General features: G+C 48.1%; 1 protein-coding gene across 5 annotated transcripts in view; it reads right to left on the bottom strand.

Moving 5' to 3' along the window:
- The window catches only part of OPA1 (OPA1 mitochondrial dynamin like GTPase), a 1475337-nt gene that overhangs the window by 117715 nt on the left and 1340172 nt on the right, over positions 1-17450 (bottom strand). The window lies entirely within an intron of this gene.

Consider the following 17450-nt stretch of genomic DNA (forward strand, 5'->3'; position numbering starts at 1 on the left):
AAGTGTAGTGTGAGGTCAGAGCACCGCCACGCCACCTGCGCCTGGTGGGAGTTAAAAAGCCATGATAGGGGGATGACCATTTGGAAATCGTGTCGACTACAAAGAATAGTCTGTATTACATGAATGCAGAAATTAGAAATTACCTAGACCTGCACTGCAGGCTAATGTGTAAATACTACAAAGACCTGACCCCACAGCTCAACACCTCAAAAATAGATGCAGGACAGTCACTTACATCGTGCTACTTACCTGGTGACAGTGACCCGAGACAGCACTGTATGGCCTTGTTAGCGGGCCTCTTTCCCCCATGGACCTGCGTGCCGTGCACATTCCTGTCCATGCTCCGTTGCAGTTTCCTTTCCCTTGTGTTGTGTGTTTGCCTCCCGCAGCTCCCAGGGGTCCCTATGGTATATGCAGTATTAATGCTGTTGCTGTGAGAAGAAGCATGTTGCCATCTTCCCTTCCGTTCCCTTAGCACATCCAGAACAGGGCACTAGCTTATGGAAGTTCAAGTGGCTTATAATCCCCATTACCCACTTGCCCCCCTCAACACCCTGCTGGGTCCATATCTGGACTTCATCACCACAGAGCGATGAGTGTATGTATACTGACACTGCATACAGTGCAGGTGAGGCAAACATGTGGTCTCAGACCAGTGCGGTGCAGGCTGATATGGGGGGGGCAGTATCCGGCAAGCAGCATTATAGTGTAAATAATAAATACAAGAATGTGTGCACAGCACTGGCTGGGCCTTGCCTCAACAGTGACCTGGAGAAGACCCCAAAATGAGGTACGACAATGGAGCATGACTCATAGTTGTAGAAAAGCGCCCAAGGATATCGAGGGTGCTCTGAAGACTGAGGAGAAAGTGCTGAGTAAGTGTACAGATGATAGTTATGGGTTTCTAGCCATGGGGGAATGGGAAGTGAGGGACTGGGGTGCAGTAGAGTGGGGGAGTGCAGAGGACAGAGGAAGAGGAGCAAGGGAGGGGAGAGACGGGAAAAAGAGCAGAGTGCAGATGAAAGATGGGGATGGTTTGCAGCACGGGGTGACCAGTATGTGCAGGGGAGAGACGGGTTCAGGAAAGACCAGAACACAGGGAGAGTGGAGTAGGGCAGAAATGGCATAGGAGGTGCTTTGGGTTTAGATAAAGCCATTGACTTAGGGATGTTTGCACGGCACAGCACTGACTTCTCATTTCATCTCTAAAACTCAGAACATCCTGTCCTCTCTCTCCTCCTCTCCCCTCCCTCCCTCTACTACCTGCTCTTCCTCCGACCCTTCTTCGGCCACCTCTCCTCCCTCCTTCTCTGCCTTTCCCCTGTTCTCCCCAGACAAGGTTTCTAGACAAGTCCAATCTATGAAAGTCTCATCAAAACAGGTTCATCCCTGTTCCTCCAAAGCCATCAAGGACCACATTGACTCCCTGGCTCCTGGCCTCCTGCTCTGGCCGACTTCTGCAACCACTCCTTCACTACTGGAGTCTTCCCTTGTGCACCCTCTCCTTAAGAAAACCTCTGCCGAGCCGTCTTGCCCAGCAAACTATCGCCCAATCTCCATCACTCCTTTCCTGGGCAAACACTTGGAAAAGCTGGCCATCTCCCAGCTCAATCTTCACACTGAATGTGTTGGTTGTCTCCATGATCATCAGTCTGGCTTCAGAGCTGCCAGAAGCACAGAAACTGCTCTCCTGAACATCCGTTAAGACCTGCTCTCCAACCTTGATTCCAACTCCTCCTGTGTCCTCATCTTACTTGATCTCTCTTCTGCCTTTGACATAGTCAACCATGCCATCCCGCTCAACCGTCTCCGTGATAACCTGGAGATCACCGGTCAGGCCCTGGCGTGGCTGACTTCTTTCCTCTTTGATCGACCATCCCAGGTTCAACTTGGGTCCTTCCTCTCCTCTATCTCTACCTGTGGTGTTCCCCAGGGGTCTAACCTCTCTCCCTGGCTGTTCAACCAATACCTGGCACTTCTTGCCCACCGCATTTCTGCGCTCTGCCCCAACTTCCAGTGCTATGCGGATGACACTGAGCTCACTTTCAGGCTTCCCTGAGCCACCTCTTCTCCCTCTGTCATCTCTGTCTGGCCGCCATACAGGAGTGGTGTGCCGCCAATGATCTCTGCCTTAATGCCAATAAGACCGAGATTCACCTCATCGGCACACCCGCTCCCTCCTTTCCCGTCAGTCTCTTCCTGCTCCCACCTGTGAGGCCAAAAACCTCGGCGTCATCTTCGACTCCGCACTCTCCTTCTCTCCTCACATCTCTGACGTCTCTAAGAAGTCTCACTACCAGCTGCACCTCCTCAGAGGTAGTCTTCCTTTCCTCTGCTTCCCCCAGAAGCTCACTGTCTCCAGAGCTCTGTTTCTCTCTAGGCTGGACTGATGCAACATCCTCTTTCTAAATCTGCCTGCTACTCTATGCCCTCTGCAACTCATCCAGAACAGGACTGCAAGACTTGTCCTTGGCCTCAAGCCCAGGGATTGTATCTCTCCAGAAATGAAATCTCTGCATTGGCTCCAAGTGACTGAGAGGATTAAGTTCAAAACCCTCTGCATTGTCCATAAGGCCTTCTGGGGCCTAGGGCCTCAATACTTTCAATTCTCTCTTCCTAAATATCTTCCTTCTCGAGCTCTTCGCTCATCCGCCTCCAACTCCCTCAGGATCAGACGCTCCTCCAAGCAACGAGTTGGTGGTAGATCTCTTTCTTCGGCTGTGGCCTCCCTCTGGAACAGCCTCCCTGAAACTTGAGGAGAACCATCTCCGGTTCCGGAAGCACCTCAAAACCTTTCACTTTGCTTCTGCTTTTTGTCCTCCTCTCCCCTGCTGATTTCCTGGCTGATACTGAAACTGCACTGGTTACCTGGCCACCCTCTGATCTCGGACCCAGGCCCCCTCCCCCGCCAGTCGCACTCCTGCACTGCCTTCCTGGCAACTCCCACACTTGGGGACTGTTTTCTGTATCCCTACAATCCAACTACCAGCACTTGAAACCTGTTGCCTGCACTTACCCTTGCATTTGCCAACTGCTGGCCTTACTTTTACTTTGTTTATTTATCTTATTATCCCATGTACTGCACTGTCCCATCCCCCCGCCCCCTTCACACTTTCCTCCTTCCCCTTCCCACGCACTTGCACGATCTGAATGACACCTGGTCTAGTAGGATTGTTGTCTGTCTTCCCTGTGTTCCCCCTCCCTTGCCTCGTCGCGCCTTGAAACACTTATGAATAGGCGTGTTATAAATGCCATATCATACTACAAAGCCCTGTGTAGTGAATAACTTAATTGGGGCTGGAAACATACTACTAGTGCAATACAAATGTCTTAGCCAGGGATGCCTTCAGCCACTCTATTAGCACTATGCATGTCCTTCACTGAAGTCCTGCTAAAAACCAGCAATGTCAAGTGTTGGCTTGTGTATACGTATTGGGCATTTGCCAGGCACTACCATTAAATGTCCAGGTACTTGCACCATTTTGCAACTGCTACCATCAGATGGTACCTAATACCACTATGGCGGTGCCTGGCAAGTGCCTTTTCCATGCCTACATTAAATCCCAAACGGTTGGCGTTGCCAATGCTTGTTTGAAAATAGGGATTCAACTGAATTTCTGGTACCCACAACAAGCTGAATAATGAGTTTTAGACAAGTTTTAATAGAGGCCACCATAAGCCATCTGGGTGACCCAGAAAAAAATAAAGCAGAGCCTCGAGATTCACAACAGCACTTGTTCCGCTATCCATGTAAATACAGTGAACACCCTTGTGCCGAGGTATGATTGCAGCTCATGCACTGCTGTAAAGGGGCACACTCATGTTCCATCATTGAGGGTTCAAGTGGCATAGGATAGGATGGGATGGGATAGGATGGGATGGGATGGGATGGGATAGGATGGGATGGGATAGGATGGGATGGGATGGGATGGGATGGGATAGGATGGGATGGGATAGGATGGGATGGGTTGGCGAAATACCATAAAGCATCTGCGCTTAAAGCGCAGGTGAGAGTATTATAAAAGATCTCTCTAAAGGTCCATCTCTGTGAGACCTGGAGAAACCCAAGAAGTGAAACGGATCATCACACCAACTGAGGTGGAAGAGAAAAACAAGGCCCATGGGGGGGAATATTATTAAGACCAAATTATTTCTATACATTTGGGTGAGCTCCTGTACAATCTACTACATGTGTCAGTGACGGGGGGGAAGATGTAAAGGAGTATCTGAGAGCAGGCAATTCCTGCCTCTCCCCCCACCCCCAAGTTGTCCCCTGACCCCCCCAGATTTTATGGGTCTCCTACGCCCCAGCCCTACGCCTCCTCTCTTGTTGAGGTAATGCATGGCCACCATGTTGTCCATCATTATCGGGACATTTTTTACCCATACAGAGGGCAGGAAGGCCTTCAGTGCTAGCAGGATTGCTCTCAGCTCCAAAAGATTGATGTGTAGTTCGGACTCTGATGGAGACCAGCGACAGTCAGATCATTGGCGTGAGCTCCCCACCTTTTGAGTGAGGCATACGTCACTACAGTTATCTCCGGCCATGGTCGCTAAAAGTGTTCTCCCTTCATGAGATTTTCATCGCAGGCCCACCACAGAAGATCCTGTGAGACTCCCACCGGAATCCAAAGGCGATCCGACATCCTCCCTGAGAATTGGGACCATAGCGTTCTGAGAGCCCACTGAAGAGATCTCATTCTCAAGCGTCCCTCTGGCACCAAAAAAATGCAGGATGCCATGAGGCTGAGCAACCTCAAAAACTCATAGGTCGGAAGATTCTGGGCACCCAGGAATTTGGTTACCATCTGGAGAATGTCTTGAGCCCTCACCCCTCTCCCCGGGGTGGCGAGCACTTTCCCAAGGATGTGTCTAAAACAGCCCTGATGCACTGGAGCTGTTGGGAAGGTGTCATAGGGGACTTCTTGAAATTGAGGGAGAAGCCCAGTCTGTGAAGGACAGGTAACGTTGAGATGATCCACGGCTTGTTCAGGAGAACGCTCCCTGATCAGCCAATCATCCAAGATGGTGTAGACGTGAATCCCCCCTCTCCTGAGATACGCTGCCACCACCACCATAGGTTTGGTGAATACCCTTGGGGTGGAGGGCAACCCGAATGGCAGGACTCGAAACTGATAGTGCGAGCAGCCAACAGCGAACCTCAGGTATTTCCTGTACGTGAGATGGATCAGCAAATAAGCATCCTGAAGATCCAATGACACCAACCAATCCTGAAGTTGGAGGGCCTGAAGGATCTGAGAAAGCGTGACCATCTTGAACTTGTCCTTCCTGAGGAACTTCTTCGGGACTTAGTCCCCTGACCTTTTTTGGGAATCAAAAAATATGGGGAGTACCAACCCTTGTTCCTCTCTGCCAGAGGCAATGGTTTTATAGCGCCTTTCTCTAGCGGGGGTCAATATTTCCTGCACAAGGAGCGGATCCGGAATCCTCAAAGAGTGATTCCCCGGTGGATTGGTCTGAGGCTTCTGTATGAAAGGAAGGCAGTAACCGTGGGCTATTGTTTCCGGAGCACAAGCATCTGAAGTAATGTCTCGCCACCCTTCTAGATGCTGAGACAGTCTGCCCCCCACTGGTGAGCTGTGACACAAGGCCTCAGTGATTTTGAAGCGGCTGTTGCAGAGGCCGATGGTAAAGAGGCTGCTGCTTGAGCTGGCTTGGCACCTCTACCTCGTCCACCATGAGCAAACCTACGTTGGCCTCTGTGACTGGCCATTCCTTTCGCTGTTCCAAATGAGTAGTAGCAGCAAAAAGATCTACCCCTCCACTGCTGCCCGCTAGGACGAAAAGGCTGAGGTTGCCGAACAGCTGTACCTAAAGACTTGGCGGCCGCTTTAGATGAGACCCGTCAAATGGCATGTTCAGAAGCCTAGCCTGCACATCAGGTGCAAACTGTTCTGACTTGAGTGTCGTGTAGACCGTTGAGACCTCCGTCCCCAAGTGACGCACAGGGGAACCAAAAGAAACCCGCTGTGCGACCTTTGGAGCCACAGGTGGGAGATGTTACTTCCCGGATCCACGGAACATCTGGAACACCGATGCTGCTGCAGAAAGAACGAGGTTAAGTACCAGGCAAATACAATATAACACAGTAATCAAAGGATCCGAGTAATCTTACCTATCCGGTGATTGGAAAGCCCGGGAAACCTAGTGAAGGAGGTTCGAGACTCAGATGAGAGGCGGTCCCCAGAACAATAGGGAACGGAGTCAGGTGTGGATACAGGAGAGTCCACCTGTAGAGCTGAAGACGTAGTTTGAGTTCCCAAAGGGCAATGGCGTAGAAGTCCAACAAAGTACCAAGGGATGATCCGAAGACAGGTGAGGGACGGGTCGAGGTTCAGCAATGGTTAAACAGTTCCAAGCAAAGGTACAAAAGGGTAATCCGAAGAAGTCCAGGTGAAATATCCAAGATCAAGGTAAACCAACAGAGTATATCAAACGTAGCGCCAAACAGAGTCGAAGACAGCTGAGAAGCGATGAGTGCTCCGTGCATTAAGCTTTATATACTGTGCACTTCTAAGTCATGTGACGTCCACCAAGGTCACGTGGGGAACGCCGCTCTGAATCACGTGAGCAAATGAATGATCTATGCGGAGGTGTTCCGCCGCCCCTTCTGCTGTATGTTCTCCATGGCAACTGCCAATGCAGGAAGGGCTGCAACCGGGCACGTACATTGTACCTGGTACAGATCTTTCGGTCCTTTGGGGCAACCACCTCACGTCGTGAGTCTCGGAACCTGGAGGGAGTAGTGTGGGAACCCGAGGTAGGTGTTGTGGAGATGTTAGCAGTGTTCTGGTGTGCAGAGGAAAGTCTAACACAAACCCCGACTTCCGCAACCATGCAAACCTGCGTATCACGGTGCTCGAAGCCATGGATCTGTTTACGCCATCTGCAGAATCTGACCCAGACTGAAGGGACTCGCACATGGCTTCCTTGCCGTTGTTAACAATAGCCAGGAAGCAGTCCCTTTCTTCCCCTTTGGGAATATGCTCTGCCGCCATAAATATGCCATAAATATGCACTCCCACAGAGTGTACGAAAATGTAGCCAAGGCACAAGTGCAGTTGGCAGACTTCAACGTCATACAACCCGCTGAAAATACCTTACGTGCTCATCCATCCACGCGCATATCGTCCCCATCAAGAGGGCCTGTTTCGAGCTAGCCATGGCTGCCTGCACCACCAGACTCCCGGAAGTGGGGTGAGTTGACAGGTAGCCTGGGTTGCTACTGGAGGGGAGGCATTTTCTTGTAAGAGACCTGTCTCCAGGGTTTCCCAATTTCAGGTCACCCTTTTTTGGAGAGCCACATGGAACACAGGATCTGTAGGTGGACCCTTGTCCAAAATGTCAGTAAGATCACCCTGATCATAAGGCACAGGCAGTCTACACCAGCCCAGCTACTCAACCACTGTTGACATGCTCCCCTGGGTCGGGTTTGCCGAACTCCAGCTCATGAGAAGTGTTTATACCACTCGCATTATGCCAGGAATCACAGAGATCCTGCATCCTACTCTTCTCCGAAATGAGGCATTCAGGCACATTAGGGGTCCCAAACTGGAGACCAAAAGACGCATCATCCTCATCCGAACGTTCCTCCTCCTCAAAAATGGAAGTTAGGGACTTAATAAAATCCTTTTTTGGTAAAGGGGTACACCTTTTTCTCTTGTATAGTACCCAGAGGCTTCAAAGCCGTCGACTTAGACACCGCCTTTTTCAGAGGTTCAACAGTCACAGGTATCTGTGCTGGTAAAATTGGCACAGACGGTGCAGATGGTGTCGGCGTCGATAACAGCGTCAAAGGCATTGATGGACTGATCGGGGTGGGGGATCTGATAGGCACCATCGACTGGCGTGGTGTCAATGACTTCGAGGGTTTCGAGGGCTTGGAAGGTTTCGAAGACCCTTACCTATCTCCATGTCTCGAATGATCCTTTGAAACCTTGTCCGAGCGAGGCCCCGAGGGCTCTCGATGTGGATCATGGCGTGTACCTGGGCTCGAGGTCGCGCGAGTATCTGGCCGAGACCGCTCCTTGCCGGCTTCCACAGAAGACGCGGCCAGAGCCTTGCCCTGTTTATCAAAAATCTTAAGCATCTCCACCCGGAAAGCTTCCCATTCTGCCAGCGTCGATTTCTTCGATGCGCATCTCACCCTCTCGAGGGTGTCGCCTGAGAAAGACGACCGGCGGTGCCTTCTCCTCGAACGCTTCGATGAGAATGACAAGTGGTAGGAACCACTCCTGGACCTTGAGCGCTTGGCCTTCTTCTGCCGAGGAGAGTCGCCTCTCGATTCATCGGTCGAAGGCCCAGCAGGTCGGGACTTATGGGGCTTAGACACCTTGCCTACCTTGAGTTTCCCTTTTTGTTCCCTCAAGGCCTTTCCAGTCATAGACCGACTCTTGGAGCAGGTATCCGTGTCATGGCCCTCGCCGAGGCACCACAAGCAGACTCTATGCGGGTCCGTGATGGACATCTTGGAGCCGCAGCCCCAGCATTTCTTGAATCCGGACCGAGGTGTTGTTGGTGTAGAAGACGAAGACATAACGAAAACATGAACAGCAAATACTTCAGGAGTATGAGGCGCGCCGAGTTTCACGAAGCAAACACGTTTGCGGATAAACGGAAATGAGGCAACGGGCACCGTGCGTGTTACTTATAACATCTGATGATGTCACTCTCGACAGAGGTGTTCGAGGGACATCGACTCAACGCCATTGACGCAGGTTGCCCTCTGACGAAAAATTTCCAAAGCAGCCGAAGCCAGACACTACATGTCAAAGATGAGGAATACGTTGGAGGACACAATCCATTTGAAAGCATAATACCTGGTAAAACGCCCATTAAAGTAAACAATTTTTTTTAACCATTTAGAAAACTACCCTTAAACGGAGACAAGCCAGGCAATAAAGGAAGGATTTATCATCCCGTTCAAAGGCAAAGGGTCCGGATTGGTACCAGCAAGTCTAAAATCAGCAAGAGAAAACCCTTCAGTAGTGGGAGAGAAAATACAGAAAGCATTGTAACTCGGAAGAATTGGAGGCCCATGGTTTAAAATGCCCTTTCAAGAATACATATGCTCACCACTGGGGTTGGTACTGTGAAAACAAAAAGATATCGAGGCTGAGTACCCCAAAAGGAAATACACCAAACGCGGGTTACAAAGGAACATACAAAAGATCTTTATTCTATACTGAACAGTTTCAAAGGACAAAGCAACAGATAGCTATCGGGCCTCAGTACAACACAGCGAACTCCAGCTCGGTTCGGTGTGCTCAGTGAGTGGGACTGTACATTAAATAGTCACACTCTTTATACCCTCGAAATCATGATGTTCAACCCACTTCTAAGTTAATACAAGTTAATACATTACGGATCTAGGGTTCGTGCCGAGTTTGTACATCTGTACATTTAGGGTTTACCTTTAATATATTCACTAACAAGCCTCAATGGCAACAGTATATCTTAGGATTTCATGTTAAACCTTCTCAAACAGTTTTATACAATGTAGTCAAACAAGTGTTCACATTTCGGTATTTGAATACGTTGTGTTTAACATATGCTCGTGGATTAGCTTCGTTGGCGCAAGTAATCCTCTACACACAGGTCAGAGTTCATGACCCCAACATGTAGCCTGCAGGCAAGTTATTTATTAGTTTATACACAGAGGTCAAGACGGCCATGTTTCATTCGGATTGACATTGTCCACCATCTTAGAACACAGGGTGACTTTTAGAGGGAGAACCTAAAATGGCAGATAGACCTAAAATGGCGGCTTACACTGATCTAAGGTCAAGACCTTGCAAAGCGGATTTCCTCGCAAGTGCCTTATAAGCAGCTTGGCGTAGGCCAATATACATATATTCATACAGTATAGGAGGCACAATATGATTTTCCGTTCGACAAACCCTCCTTTTGGCCTATGCCAAGCACTAAACTACTTCTGGTCACTTTACTAACAACTCCACGTCTCAACATCCATACACCCTGAATCACTGTCAGAAATATCTATTGCCATTAGATCGTCTATCAAAATCTCTTCCAGCACATACTGTTTGGAACTCTTATCTGGGGCGTATGTATACCTTGTGTCCTATTGTACCTATCGCCTGTGTGCAACATCCCCCTAGCATCGAACATATACTAGGTAAACACTGTATACAGCAACAAAGAAACAGAATTCCCAAAATGATCAGCAAGACCGAAAGCACCTTCCAACCCCAAGATCGCAAGAAGTCCCAGAACCAAGCGCTAAGATCCCAGTTTCCCTCGGGAACATGCCCTTCTGAACTAAGGACGTGCAGATTCTGTATTGCCTTGAAGATAGTTGGGGAGGACGAAAACACAGCAAGCGGACCCCACCAATTTACACAATCCACCACGTTCAGCCAGAATGACATCTAATGCCATTCGGTTCTGAAGTGCTACTAATCTTATTGCTTTCTGTTCTAATGTCATATTGTAGAGTATGTCTGTGGTCCGGTTGATGGTTCTCTCCAGTACTCTCGCTAGTTTCCTGATGTCTTCAGAGTTTGCTATTTGTCCCCAAAATGGCACGAAGGATTTCGCTACGTCTCCCAGAACCTGTGCTGGAGTGTCATCATTCTCGTCCCTTCGTGGACAAGCCTTTGAAACCTCTACAGTACTGGCTATGAATATCCCAGATAACAGGATGCCTAAATGACAAGTTCCCTGCCAATCCCTGGGTAACCATGGAAATGCTACATTACCGCAAACAAAGTAGACAGGTTCTCCTGCAAACAAAGGTCTGTCTTCCCTAGTCATATTCGCAACGTTGGCGCAACCTTTAAAATTTCCCATTGACTGAGTACCATTCCTCTGTATGCAGAAAGAAACTGAATCAGGGCTATGGTTAACAGTGTAAGAAGGAGGCATGGCATCCTTATTGTCTATAGGAGCCATCTTAAAAGAAATCGAAGACTGAAAAGGACGAGGCAGTCTATCAGAAGGCCTAATAGAAGCAACGTTGAACTTGCTCCTATTTGCGAAAAGCGAGCTTCCCAAGGGCGTAAGAACACGTTGCTCAAAACTATTCAAATTAGTACCATCAAAGTTCTTCGAGATACTATTGTTCCATCGGCCAAAGAATAGTGCTCTAAGAGAGGCATAACAAGCAGTTGTCAAAGGTAAAGGATGAATATACCAACCTAGCCCCTTCTCCCCATGTTGCGGTAAATGCGAACAGACCCAACAGTTGGATTTATTAAAAATGGCATGTGTAGCATTCATGGTAAGTAACAATGTATTGTTGTAATATCTCTGTCTATGCTAAGAGTCTCTAGGAGATAAAGTATGCAGATGCACAAAAAGGAGTAGGGACAGTGGGTACATTTTCAGTCGGTTACAAGGTTTCGAATGGATGCACTTCATCCAGGTACCAAAAGCTTAACACAGTTACTATTATAAAACCAATTGACATTATAAAAAGACAGCAGTACGTTTTCGGGGCCCAAACAGTTTGTCCATTCTCACTGCTGGTCACACGGTCATTTATCAGTCCTGTACGAGCGGTAGCAGTTGCAGGCATTGCAGTCTTCAAACGAAAAACCCCAATTTTTTTTTTGCTGGCGACCTCCTGGCCGAGCGACTTCTTAGTCCTTCCACAACCCTAGCCAACAGAATCCCCTTTTTCGAACAATTACTTGGGCAAAAAGCAAGCCCTCAATGATTTACCTTCCTTATTCGAATGCACAGCCGAACCGTGCCGTGCCGTAAGTCTATTTCCTTGGACGCAAATTGTACCTCTTTGCCCCCGGTACTGATTGATCCGAGAACAATGTGTCATCACTTCCCGTTGGAAACGACGTATCAAGAGCAAGTGAAGATGCAAGATCCGGAACAACAGTTTCCGGAAACAAAACTTTTGGGGAGTGTGGAGACAAAATGGCTGATTCCCCAGGCCTCACGGGCTCAGAGAGAGACTCTGATGCACTCTCATTGTTGTTTACTGCTTCGGGATCGTTGGTTGCAGTATTGGTGAGGGGTTCTGTTTCTTCTGTATCGTGTGGCACTGGGTGTGAAAGTCTCTTGACATGCGTCACGTGGATCCAATTTTTTCTGCCTGCGACACGCACCGCAGTCTGTGTGACCAGCAGGACTTGGAAAGGGCCCCGCCACCGAAGTGCAAGGCAAGAGGATCGTTCAAATGCATTCGTCAACACCCAGTCTCTGGGCCCAATGACCTAGGCCCTCGTATCGTACAGGTAAAGCCTCTCACACCTGGTGATAAATCAAATACAGGTTTCTAGTCAACTGGCTACAGTAATCTGAAAGAAGTAATTTTCAACATTCTTCAAAGACCGACATTTCGGAAGGTTCCAGATATTCGCAGGTCTCCCCAAAACCACCTCAAATGGAGAGAGCCCAGACTTAGTTTGAGGGGTTGTACGCATAGCTAGTATCACGAGCGGTAAGGCGTCCGGCCATTTTAGTTTGGTGCTGGCACATGTCTTAGTGAGCTTGTTCTCGATGATGCCGTTGTGTCTTTCTACTAATCCGGCACTCTGAGCGTGTCTGGCCGAATGGAACCGTTTGTCGATTTGCAATGCCGCACATATCTGCAGAATTACAGCAGCGACAAAATGTGGACCATTGTCCGACCAGATGACTCTTGGTAGCCCAAACCTAGGGAAATACTCTTTTAACATAGTTTTTGCAGTAGTCATGGCTGCAGCGCCCTTAACAGGAAAAGCCTCAACCCATTTTCTGAAAGCACAGATGACAACTAACACATATTTCAAGTTATTACACCGTTCCATTTCGATAAAATCAAAGTAAATGGCCTCAAAGGGGACAGAAGGTGGACCAAAACTTCCCATGGGAGTTGATGTTCCCTTTCCCACATTATGCTGTAAGCAGATCATGCAATTCTGAACATAATGGTCAGCTATTTTAGAGATTTTGTCATTTGCCAAAACTTTCTCCAACATTCGTGCAAGCTTCCGGGCACATATATGGGTAGGGCCATGAGCCATGACGACCATCATTACGTATGCGTCAGGAAGTAGCCATTTTCCTTCAACTATGTCCACCCAACACCCATCATCATCGAGTTTCCCCAAGCCTTCTGCACATCTCTTGGATTCTTCTAGTGTGGCATCGGCTTGGATGTCCTTTACAGAGTCAACACCCTCATCCATTACATAGGCATTTACGGTCTCCCTTGAAATGTACATCTCTGTGGAAAGGTTGGTGGCAGTCTGTTTAGCTATCTGATCAGCGAAAGCATTCCCTTTTCGTGTATCATCTATAATCTTTTGATGTGCTGCACATTTCACGACAGCTAACTGAGTAGGGAGTGCAAGCGCTGAGACCAGTTGTACTATTAGGGAGCCATGCTGAATCTTTGTACCATGTGAAGTTAAGAACCCTCTTTCTGACCAAAGTCTACCAAAGTTGTGAACCACCCCAAAGGCATACTGACTATCAGTATATATGTTTACTGTAAGCCCTTCGGAAAGTTCACAAGCTCGGGTCAATGCTATAATCTCTGCGGCCTGCACAGTGTTATGCGTGATTCTCTTGGTTTCCACAACCGTGCTTAATGTAGTGATTACATAAGCAGCTTTGAATGTACCATCCGGAAGTTTGAAGCCGGAGCCATCGCAAAACAGGTCCCCTTGTGGATTATTGAAAGGCGTGTCCTTTAGATCAATTCTACCCTTTGTCTCTTGTTCGCTAGCGTACAGACAGTCATGTGACTCTTCGTCACTGCAAGCAGTACCTTGCGGGAAAGGTAAGAGTTCAGCCGAATTAAGAACACAACACCTCTTGATTTGTATGTGGGGAGCAAACAAGATCAATTCATATCTCGTCAACCGTGCGGAAGTGAGGTGTTGCATTTGAGTTCTGTTCAATAGAACATCTACAGAGTGATGAACCATCAGGGTTAGATCATGGCCTAGGACCATTCCCTCACTGCTTTACAGACGCAGCAGCAGCAGCGACAGCTCGCAAACATCTTGGCAAAGCGCATGCTACAGGATCAAGGGCGGAAGAAAAGTAACCGCATGGCCTATTCTTCCCTCCATGTTCCTGCGTTAATACAGCCAAAGCACATCCATCACATTCATGCACAAACACAAAGGCCTTTGGTGTGCCCAAAACCGGTGCCGAGCACAATGCAGTCTTGAGCAGATCAAATGCTTGCTGGTGCTCCATGTTCCACGGCAATGGTGAAGAAATGCCCTTCTTCGTCAAAGCCAACATCGGCTTAATCACTAGTGAGAAGTTCGGGATCCATAACCTACAGTAAGAAGCCATTCCTATCAAGGCTCTAACTTCTTTCTGCGTATTTGGGACAGACATGCCAGAAATTCGTTTTTTCCGTTCAGGTGTCAATCTTCTTCCCTCCTTTGACATGAGATAGCCTAAATAGGCGACCTCCTGACAACAATATTGAAACTTTTTAAGCGAAGCTTTGTGTCCATGTTTAGCCAGATGTATAAGTAATAACACAGTGCCCTCCTTACAAGCGCTCTCAGAATCGGCAGCCAAAAACAAGTCATCAACATACTGAAGCAATGTACAAGTAGAGGGCAATTCAAGGGTATCAAGCTGTTCTTTCAATGCCCTACTATAGATGCTAGGACTTTCCGTGAAACCTTGCGGTGAACGCGATCAAGTATTTACTGTCCTTGTGTATAGGAATAGTAAAGAAAGCATTCTTCAGATCCACAACACTAAAGTAAGTAGCTGAAGCCAGAATCATAGTTAATATTGTCGTCACATCAGGCACAATTGGAAATTGTGGATCGACGACCTTATTGATGGCACGTAGATCAATTATGAAACGAAAAGGAATTGCATTATCGCCTTTTTTGTACACGGGCAAAATTGGACTATTGCACAAACTACCTGCAATTTCCTCAATCACCCCTCGATGCACAAAATCAGAAACAATGCATTTCAAAGCTTGTTCACCCTCAACTGAAATCTTATATTGTGGAATACGTGGCAGCTTTACTCCATGTTTCAGAACTATTTTAACAGGCTCGATCTGCAAAACACCGACATCATTGTCGTCAATTGCCCATAAACCCTCTGGTACATCAATTCTGGCGGCAAAGGTCTAGTCAAGAATTGAGAGACAGAGTTGCTGTGGTGAAATCGTCAAACGCACTCCGTCAGAAGAAAAATGAATTACCGCATTTAATTCTTTCAACAGATTCAACCCCAGCAAATTCTCTCCACAATTCGAAGTTAAAAGGAATGGACAGTGGTCCATAAAGGGACCCAAAGAAATAGGTACCGGCGAAGAAATTGGACAAACAACTGGGGTGCCAGAAAACCATACAGAAACATTGGTTTGCCCTGACAGTGCAATGTTTGGAACCCGAGAATAATCAATGGAACACTTCTGTGCCCCTGTATCTATCAAGAATAGATGTTTCCTATTTCCCACTATCATCTCAACGTAGGGACCTTTCTGATTAACGGGAATAGGCGTTGGTTCCAAACCCTGCTTCGGGCAATCCTAATGAAACAGAATGTCATCAAAAGGAAGTTCTTAAGAGAGGTAAGCAGCAGAAGGATGGTCGAATATGTTTCTAGTATCCACACTTGGTACTTAATTATCCTGTGAAAAAGGTTGCTGTTGATCCTGTGCAAACTGACCTCTACCAGGGCCCCCTACACCCGGGCGACCTCTGGATCGTCTACCTATGTTTCCAAATGCATTATTTGACCTTTGTCGAAGGACCGGGCATTGCGCAGCACGCCAATGACCCTCTTGCCTACAATAGGCACACTGGTTAATGTTTACAGGACCAAAGGGCATACTTCCTTGCGGAACATACTGACCTCTAATCTGCGAACTACCCCCTCTAGGAGTTCTAACAATTTGCTGCAATAATACTTTTGTCTTCAAATCACCTTTTCTCTTCTCGACTCTTTCCTTTTCATTATTGACACGATTCTCATAGTACTGAGCCATGTGCAGCACTTCTGATTGAGACTTTGCTTGCCAAGCACTCTCAGAAGACATAATTTGCGACTGGATGTCAGGCAACAATCCACGCACAAATTTGTCTACAAATAATCTTTTCCCAGACTCTGTGCTTAAGTCTTGTCCACTGAAATCCGAGAATACCTGTTCGAACCGATTAAAGAATTCGGAAGCACCCTCAGACTTCCCTTGGACACAGGCCTTAAGCTTGTACCAAATAATTCTCTTTTCGGGAATTATGGTTTTAAATTTAGCAATAATTCTGTCAGGTAAAGTTAGTATCACCTGAGGCGGCCTCTCGCCAGCTGGTCTTTCTCCATCGAGTCTAATTATGTTAGCCCATGTATCTCCTAACCCTGCTACATCATCTATAGTCCTAACTTGTTTCCACAAATCTACGGGCAGGAGTACAGGAAATAACAGATCAATATCACCTAAGGTAAATACTGAGGACTGCAAGACAGACTCCATTTCTTTATAGAATCCGCTCGGATTTTTCCTAATGTCGGGAATAGATTGTCTAATGGTGTTCACTTCCTGTCTTGAGAACGGGACGTGAACAAACTGCGACACAACGTGCAGGAATTTCTCGAGCAGGTGTACCTGCTACAGCATTAGCCGCAATCTCAACTTTCGGGAAATATACCCAGAGGCTTCAAAGCCGTCGACTTAGACACCGCCTTTTTCAGAGGTTCAACAGTCACAGGTATCTGTGCTGGTAAAATTGGCACAGACGGTGCAGATGGTGTCGGCGTCGATAACAGCGTCAAAGGCATTGATGGACTGATCGGGGTGGGGGATCTGATAGGCACCATCGACTGGCGTGGTGTCAATGACTTCGAGGGTTTCGAGGGCTTGGAAGGTTTCGAAGACCCTTACCTATCTCCATGTCTCGAATGATCCTTTGAAACCTTGTCCGAGCGAGGCCCCGAGGGCTCTCGATGTGGATCATGGCGTGTACCTGGGCTCGAGGTCGCGCGAGTATCTGGCCGAGACCGCTCCTTGCCGGCTTCCACAGAAGACGCGGCCAGAGCCTTGCCCTGTTTATCAAAAATCTTAAGCATCTCCACCCGGAAAGCTTCCCATTCTGCCAGCGTCGATTTCTTCGATGCGCATCTCACCCTCTCGAGGGTGTCGCCTGAGAAAGACGACCGGCGGTGCCTTCTCCTCGAACGCTTCGATGAGAATGACAAGTGGTAGGAACCACTCCTGGACCTTGAGCGCTTGGCCTTCTTCTGCCGAGGAGAGTCGCCTCTCGATTCATCGGTCGAAGGCCCAGCAGGTCGGGACTTATGGGGCTTAGACACCTTGCCTACCTTGAGTTTCCCTTTTTGTTCCCTCAAGGCCTTTCCAGTCATAGACCGACTCTTGGAGCAGGTATCCGTGTCATGGCCCTCGCCGAGGCACCACAAGCAGACTCTATGCGGGTCCGTGATGGACATCTTGGAGCCGCAGCCCCAGCATTTCTTGA

This window comes from Ambystoma mexicanum, chromosome 10 (genome assembly GCF_040938575.1).
Source record: "Ambystoma mexicanum isolate Mex_15411 chromosome 10, UKY_AmexF1_1, whole genome shotgun sequence".
Taxonomy (NCBI): domain Eukaryota; kingdom Metazoa; phylum Chordata; class Amphibia; order Caudata; family Ambystomatidae; genus Ambystoma; species Ambystoma mexicanum.